Source organism: Sorex fumeus, unplaced genomic scaffold (genome assembly GCF_029834395.1).
Source record: "Sorex fumeus unplaced genomic scaffold, SorFum_2.1 ptg000183l, whole genome shotgun sequence".
In the NCBI taxonomy this organism is placed as follows: Eukaryota; Metazoa; Chordata; class Mammalia; order Eulipotyphla; family Soricidae; genus Sorex; species Sorex fumeus.
Window position 1 is genome coordinate 8,441,469 of NW_026606240.1, and position 7,485 is coordinate 8,448,953.

Sequence of the window (7,485 nt, forward strand, 5' to 3'; positions counted from 1 at the left end):
GCCTAAACATAGCTTTCATTGAAAAATATCATTACTGCTCTTCTCAGTTCGTAAAATTAAGAATTTATGTAGTGTCTCATAACAAGTCTCAAAATGGAGACGTTACTGGGCCCACTGGAGCAAATTGATGAACAATGGCAGGACAGTGTTACGGTGTTACAATAGTATCTCATAGACACAGGCACACACATTAATGGCATTATGTCATTGTCCAAGATACAGAATAATTTAGCATGCTTCAAACCAAAGCAAGTTACCCACACTGCTGAAGTGTTTGCTATGTTTTATGGAAAAGCCTCTCCATTGACCAGAAAGAGTAGAATTCTTTTTGCTGTCATTGAATGGAATATGTCACTCGTAATAACCAGGAGACAGAAGGCAAAGGAAAGGAAAGGGAGAGGAAAAGAGGCTGGGGGTGGGGAGAGAGAGAGAGAGAGAGATAGAGAGAGAGAGAGAGAGACTGAAGGAGAAGTCAGAAAAAGGGAAAGGGAAAGAAAGATTGATTCCTAATGAATGTATAAGTGTGCTCTGTAATTTATTTTTTCCTCCAGAAATATTTTCCCTTTGAGAAACATACTTCCAGTTGAATGTTACTGATAGTACCTTTATAAACATGATTTTACTAATAAGACTTCTGTGTTTTATTTCGCCTATTTTCTTCATTTGATAAACTCCCTTTCATCCCCAAAGAATCATCTTTTTATTGACGCCTACCTTTTCTAGTCTTTTCGGTCACATGAGGGCTCCTTTTCTTTATTGTTGAGGCTCTTTGCATCTCTCTCATCTCTTTGCATCTCCCCCACTTAAATAAATGGTACTAAGACAATATCAACATCTATATCAATCTATGTATACGTATATATATATATATATATATATATATATGTATATATACACATATAATCAGTTCCAGATAGAGGAAGAAATTAAAAATGAAACATATAAACATACAATTTTTTTAAAAAATGAGAAGCATTAGCATTTTACATATACATAGTCATCACTTCATAAAATGAATTGGGAGTGGCTCTTTTTTTATATTCAATGAATAATTCATGTAAGATTGGAATCATCTGTTTTTGAACATTTGGTAAAACTCACCTGAAAATCCTCTAGAGCCTATTATTATTTTTTGTATGAAAAATGTATGGGCACTAATTCAACTTTTTATAGGATCATTTGGATATCCTCTTTCTCTTTTAAAAAATTACAATAAATGCATTCTCTAAAAATTTTCATGTTTTACGTAAATTTTCAAAAATATTTACATTTGTGCATTATATCCCTTAGTAGATTTTAATCTCTGTTGACCATTGACCATTTCAATATGTCTCATTTATATTCTTGTTTTATTTGTACCTTTGGGGGAACCGGTGGAGCTTTCTTTTTTCAAATTTTTTTTTAGTAGTTGGAAGAAATAGCTAAGAGGACGAAGAACCTCCGGCTCCGGGCACATCTCTTTGATTCCACTGTTCTTCCTGCATTAACATATGCCTCAGAGACCTGGGCCCTACGCAAACAAGATGAGAACGCCATTCAGGTCTCCCAAAGAATAATAGAAAGAATAGAAAGAGCTATGCTTGGAATATCACGTTCCACTCAAATGAGAGAACGAATCCGGAGTTCTGACATCCGTCGACGATCAAGGATCAGGGACGCTGTCTCATTTGCCAAGGTGTCGAAAATCAGATGGGCTGGTCACGTAATGAGATTTAAAGACGACCGTTGGACTAGAGCTGTTACTGATTGGATTCCACGGGATGTCAAGAGACCGCGTGGCCGCCCACCTACCAGATGGTCAGACTTCTTCCTGAAGATCATGAACGATCGGTTTGAGGCCCTTCATGTTCCCAGAGCGAACAGATGCCATTGGGCTACACTAGCACGCAACAGGGACAAATGGAGACGTTACTGGCGCCCGCTCGAGCAAATCGACGACTAACGGGAAGTTAAGTGATTAAGTGATTTTTTAGTAGTCGGAAATGTATTACTCATGTTAAACAATTTTTTTATTTGGTTTATCCCAATTATTTATTTGTTTTCTATATCATTAATTTATGCTTTTGCATTTATTATCACCTTTTGAAAAATTTTACTTTAGTTTATTTTACTTCTTTTCCTGATTACTTTCTTTAATTACATAAATTACTTGCTGAATTTTCAGACATTAGAAAAACAAATGTATGTACTCAAAATTATAGATTTCCCTCAAGCAGCTTATAAACTTTATCTTACCAATGTTGAAATTCAGTATTTTAAAAACTAACTTTCAGAGTCAGAGAGGTGTTTTAGGAAGTTAGGCCTTGCATGTGTTTCTAGTTTTCCCCCGGCATCAGATAGGCCCAATAACCTTCTTCCCAAATCCTAGCACACTAGAAGTGATTTCTGAGCATAAAGCCAGGAATAAGATCTGAGCATAGCTGGGTGTGGCCCAAACCACAATTCCTGGTAAAAGTGAATAAATAGAAACTAAGTACTCTCAAATTTCCATTTTAGTTTCTTTTACTCATGAGTAAATAGAAATTTATTTTTTACTTTCAGGAATTTGTGTTATCTCTATAACAATTATGTTCTATGTTTAATCAGGCTATATGATACCAGCTTTTATTTTAATTTGTTGGTACTAATATTAGTTCTGGCCAGTCATTGTAAGTATTCTCTGTGAGCTTGAGAGAATGTGCATTCTACACTGTTGGCGGACAGTGTATTGTATGTACAACTGAACTTATTTTACGAATCAAGGATATGTCTCAGTGATAAAGCATGTGTAAGGACTCAGATTTGATTCCTGGCGCTTCTAAAAATAAAATAAATAAACGAACAAGTTTATTGCTTTTTAAAATATTTTGTATCACAACTCGTTTCGTTTGGGGGGTGAGTGTGGGCTTTCCAGTAGCAACCAGAAAAACTGCTAGACAAATTCTAAAAGAGCTGTAACACTTTTAACTAATTTCTTGATTTACCTATTAGTGATGATAGAATTGCCCACAAAGACGATGGTGTTAAGTTCTTCACATAAAAAAAGTGTCTGTCTGTGGCAGAGGCAGACTTGGGGTGGGGTTGGAAAGAGGAAAATTGAGGACATTGGTGTTGAGAAGTGTACACGGGTCAAAGGACAGGTGTTTGAGCATTGTAATACTGAAACTCAATCATGGACAACTTTGTTTTTCTCACGGTGATTTAATAAAAGAATTTTAAATACTTGAAATATTTTGAAACTACTTTATTAGGTGCATTTAAGTTGGAATTGTTAAATCTTTCTGGTAAGTCTGAATTTTAAATAATATATAGCAATCATACTAATTTCATTTTGTATTTATTATCTTCACAGGGCAAAGCCTGGCAAGCCACCAGTGAGGTATTCAATATGCAAAAAACAGTAACAACAAGTCTCACAATGGAGCTGTTACTGGTGACTGCTCGAACTATTTGTTGAACAGCGGAGGACAGTGCTACAGAGCTATTTATTATCTTAAATTCTGTTTTGTGTTGTATTAATAAACTTTCATTGACGTTCTTGTGGGCTGGAGCGATACCACAGTGTGTAGGGCGTTTGCCTTGCACACAGCCAACATGGACCCGAGTTGGATTCCTCCGCCCCTCTCAGAGAGCCCGGCAAACTACCGAGAGTATCTCTCCCACATGGTAAAGCCTGGTAAGCTACCCGTGACGTATTCAATATGCCAAACACAGTGACAAGTCTCACAGTGTTACTGGGCCCTCTTGAGCAAATCGATGAACAACGGGAGGACAGTGACAGTGACAGTGACCGTTCTTGTGGATATTACTATATATCTTTAGATTTATTGCTAACATTTCCCCCTTATTGTTTTATGTGTTTTTGTACTTAAAAAACACATGCAGCTTAAATTTGTATGTTTTTATCTGCTCTGACAATTTCACATTAAATTCAAGACATATCTATCATGATTCCTCATATATTTGAATTTATTTTGCCACCCAATTTTGCTATTTGTTTTTTCTTACTCTAATTTCTTTGTTTGGTTTTGGGGCCACACCTAGCAATGTTCAGGGGTTACTCCTGGCTTTTCACTTAGGAAGTACTCCTGGTGATACTTGGGGGACCACACGGGATGCCTGGGATTGAACTCTGGTTGGCTGTGTGCAAGGCAAGCACCTTACCCACTGTACTATCTCTCAGGTCCTCTCTAATTTTAAAATAAATTCTGGCATCTTCCCCACTCCTATTCTTTTAGACAGAGATTTTCCTCCCTCATATACATTTTTTCTCCATTGATTTAGAGACTATAAGACATTTTTAAACTTTTAGTCATTACCTAAAAGTTTCCTAGAGCTTAAATACCTTACGAATTATAATTCGGATCAGTAGTTTGGTATTTGTCCCAAATAAATATAAAATTTAGGATTTTTTAATTTTCAGTCAATTCCATCCCCCATCAATACACTAATGTTGACTCAAATATTGTTTATCATTGATTTTTGCTTCTTTAATCTCTTAGAAATTATTATAGCTTTTTATATGTATTGTTAACCTATTAAATGTTCGCACAATCTCTTCTTTTTTAAAAATTTTATTAAAACACCATGAATTACAAGGTTGTTTTTTTCTTTTTGGGTCATGCCTGGCGATGCTCTCAGGTTACTCCTAGCTCTGCACTCAGGAATCACTCCTGGCCGTGTTCAGGGGACCATATGGGATACTAGGAATTGAACCTCAGTTGGAGAGTGCAAGGCAAATGCCCTACCCACTGTGCTATCGCTCCAGCCCCTACAAAGTTATTCTTAGTTGAGTCTTAGACATACAATTTTGCAGCATGCATCCAACCACCAGTGTCAATCTCTCTCCACATATCCTCTTTGCTATCCAGACTTTCTTTTTTTTTTTTTTTTGGTAGAGAAAGTTCAATTTTTGTTTCCGTTTCTGGTCTTGGATTTCTAGCAGGACATCTGCTTGGTTGCTAGCAGGACATTGGGGGCTCACCACGTACCAGATAGATTGAGAGGGAGGGGCTGAACACATAGCCTATGGAGGCAAAATGTTTACATTTTCACTAAGGGAATAAAATTCACAAGGATTTCCATGTAAACACCCACCAGTACAGTACTCCAACCCTGACCCCCAACCAAGACCACCAAAAAATAACGCTCAGAAATTACTGCGCGTTAATATTCAGATATCATGTTTTGTGTTTATTTATTTTTGGGGGGACATATTCTGTAATGTTCTAGACTTTTGCCTGACTGCTCAGGGGAACAGGGCTCGGGGAACCCTCTGGGGTTCTAACCATGGATCCTGGGGCAGCTACTCCCAGTTCGACTAATTTTTTTTATTTTATATTTTTTATTTTTTATGTTAAGTATTTTTATTTTTTAAATTTATTTATTTATTTATTTTGAATACCCATCTCTCCACCAGTGACCGGTTCCCACCACCGTGGATCCCAGTATGCCTCCCACCCCCCACCCCCCACCCCAGACTGATATTTTTTAATTGCACAAAACTTCCAATTGCTGGAGTAGCTCCAACTGTTCATGTATTCTGTTACAACAGTTGAGCATGAAACTAAGTCAATCAAAAGCCCAGAATGGGCCTTGGGGTAACCCAGAATGATGCTCAGGAATTGAGGAATGGAAAGCATTCTATGTGTAGTCAATATTCCTGTCTATGTGTTTGTATATCTTCATATCCAGTGGTGTTCTCAAGCTACTCTTAGCTCTGTGCTCATCAACTCTTCAAACAGTGCTCAAGTCGACAATGCACTGAATTCAACTGGGATCTAAAATAGATCAGCCACATGAATTGAAAGTCCCTTCTTCGCTCTGTAGCTGAGTGGTCATTGATTAGTTTAGTAGTGGATGAATTATGCAGCAAAAATTAAATTCTTTCAAAATTTGAACCAGTGCTCAAGAAGAATTATAGAGTGGGTGTGCAGGAGAAAGTCACTTTTTCAGTTGTGTTGACCTATTGTTCAGCTATGAGTTTTAGTTTATTAGAGGAAAATATGAATAAAATGTATAGTAAAATGGAGGGCTGGAGCAATAGCACAGTGGGTAGGGCATTTGCCTTGCACGCAGCCCACCCGGGTGTGATTCCTCCATCCCTCTCAGAGAGACTAGCAAGCTACCAAGAGTATCCCACCCACATGGCAGAGCCTGGCAAGCTCCCTGGGGCGCATTCGATATGCCAAACACAGCAACAACAAGTCTCACAATGGAGACGTTACTGGTGCCTGCTGGAGCAAATCAATGAACAGTGGGACAATGGGACGACAGTGCTAAAGTAGTACAGTGTTTAATAGTAAAACACAAAACTTAGTTATTTTAGAAGTTTACTTTTTAGTTTGAAGAGTTGATATCTGTATTTATAGACTTAATTTCTTGCAATCCCTCACAAGGGCACCTGCCAATCATGGAGTGAAATAGGAACAATGGCTTAGGGTGCACAAGAATGGTGTGGTTTATGATCAATACTTGATTGCTTTGTATAATCAGTTTTATTATTTTCTATGTCAAGGCTTGCTTCACTTTATGTCGACGTAAATTTACTGGGTGTTGAAAGATAGCCCCATGACAAGTGGGCCCTAGCAAAGCAAGTCCCAGCCCATATCCCCCCTGCAGCTGCGGCAGGTTGACAACACCAGGTACCCCCATCTCCTCCTTGCCCCTGGAATTCGCCAGGTAAGGCCACAAGGCTGGAAAAGGCCTAATGAGGCATCTCCTTGCCATGGAATCCGCCTAATAAGGCCACAAGTTCAGAGAAGGCCTAATGAGGTATTTTCTTGCCCTGGAATTCACCTAATAGGGCCATAAAACCCGAAAAGGCGTAATTGACTGCCCGGTGGGATGGCCTGGTGACAGGTACAGAAGAGAGTGGCTGGTGCTGATGGCTTGTTGCAAAATGACTGGCTGCCTGCGTGCAGTATCTAATGTGATAATTCAAATGTATTGGGTGATTTGTGCGTGGGCATTTCTGAAATGCGCGGGAAGATGGCCTATAAAAAGCCCCCTTTGAAGAGGCTCGGGGCTCTCTGTCACTGATGGTTTGCGGTCATGCTGTGAGCCCAAGCATGCTCAAATAAACCTCTTGCTTTTGCATGGACTTGGTCTCTCAGAGTTCTCCTTGACAGGTGAGGCTGTCATGATCTCGGACCCTAACAGGTGTCAGGATATGGGACATATGAGTTAACTAATTTTGTGGGTGCTTATGAAAATGACACGTGTGTAGGATGTGTTTTTTCCTCGCCTGTGCTTGTGGTGGGAGGCTGATGCTCTTGCCTAGCAGGACTGCCCTCCAGATGCTGTGAATACACTCCTCCAAAATTTATTTGTTGACGTCTCCTTGTCTCCTTGGTTCATGACCTCAAAAACTTTGAGGCTCATGTGATATTTGATGTGGACTGAAGCACAACAGTACCTGTGGACAGCTGCAGAGATTTTTTGGCAAGTAAAACAGATTATATTTGGAGGGGCTTTTGAAGGTGTTGAGGGGAAGTGAGTGAGGAA

At 38.9% G+C, this 7,485-nt stretch overlaps 1 non-coding gene across 1 annotated transcript; it reads right to left on the reverse strand.

Annotated features, from left to right (window-relative positions):
* Positions 1 to 2,880: 2,880 nt before the first annotated feature.
* On the reverse strand, positions 2,881 to 2,942 carry LOC130017259 (U7 small nuclear RNA). Its single transcript, XR_008791362.1, has one exon. It is a non-coding gene; the product is annotated as a U7 small nuclear RNA (small nuclear RNA).
* Between the last annotated feature and the right edge of the window lie 4,543 nt (positions 2,943 to 7,485).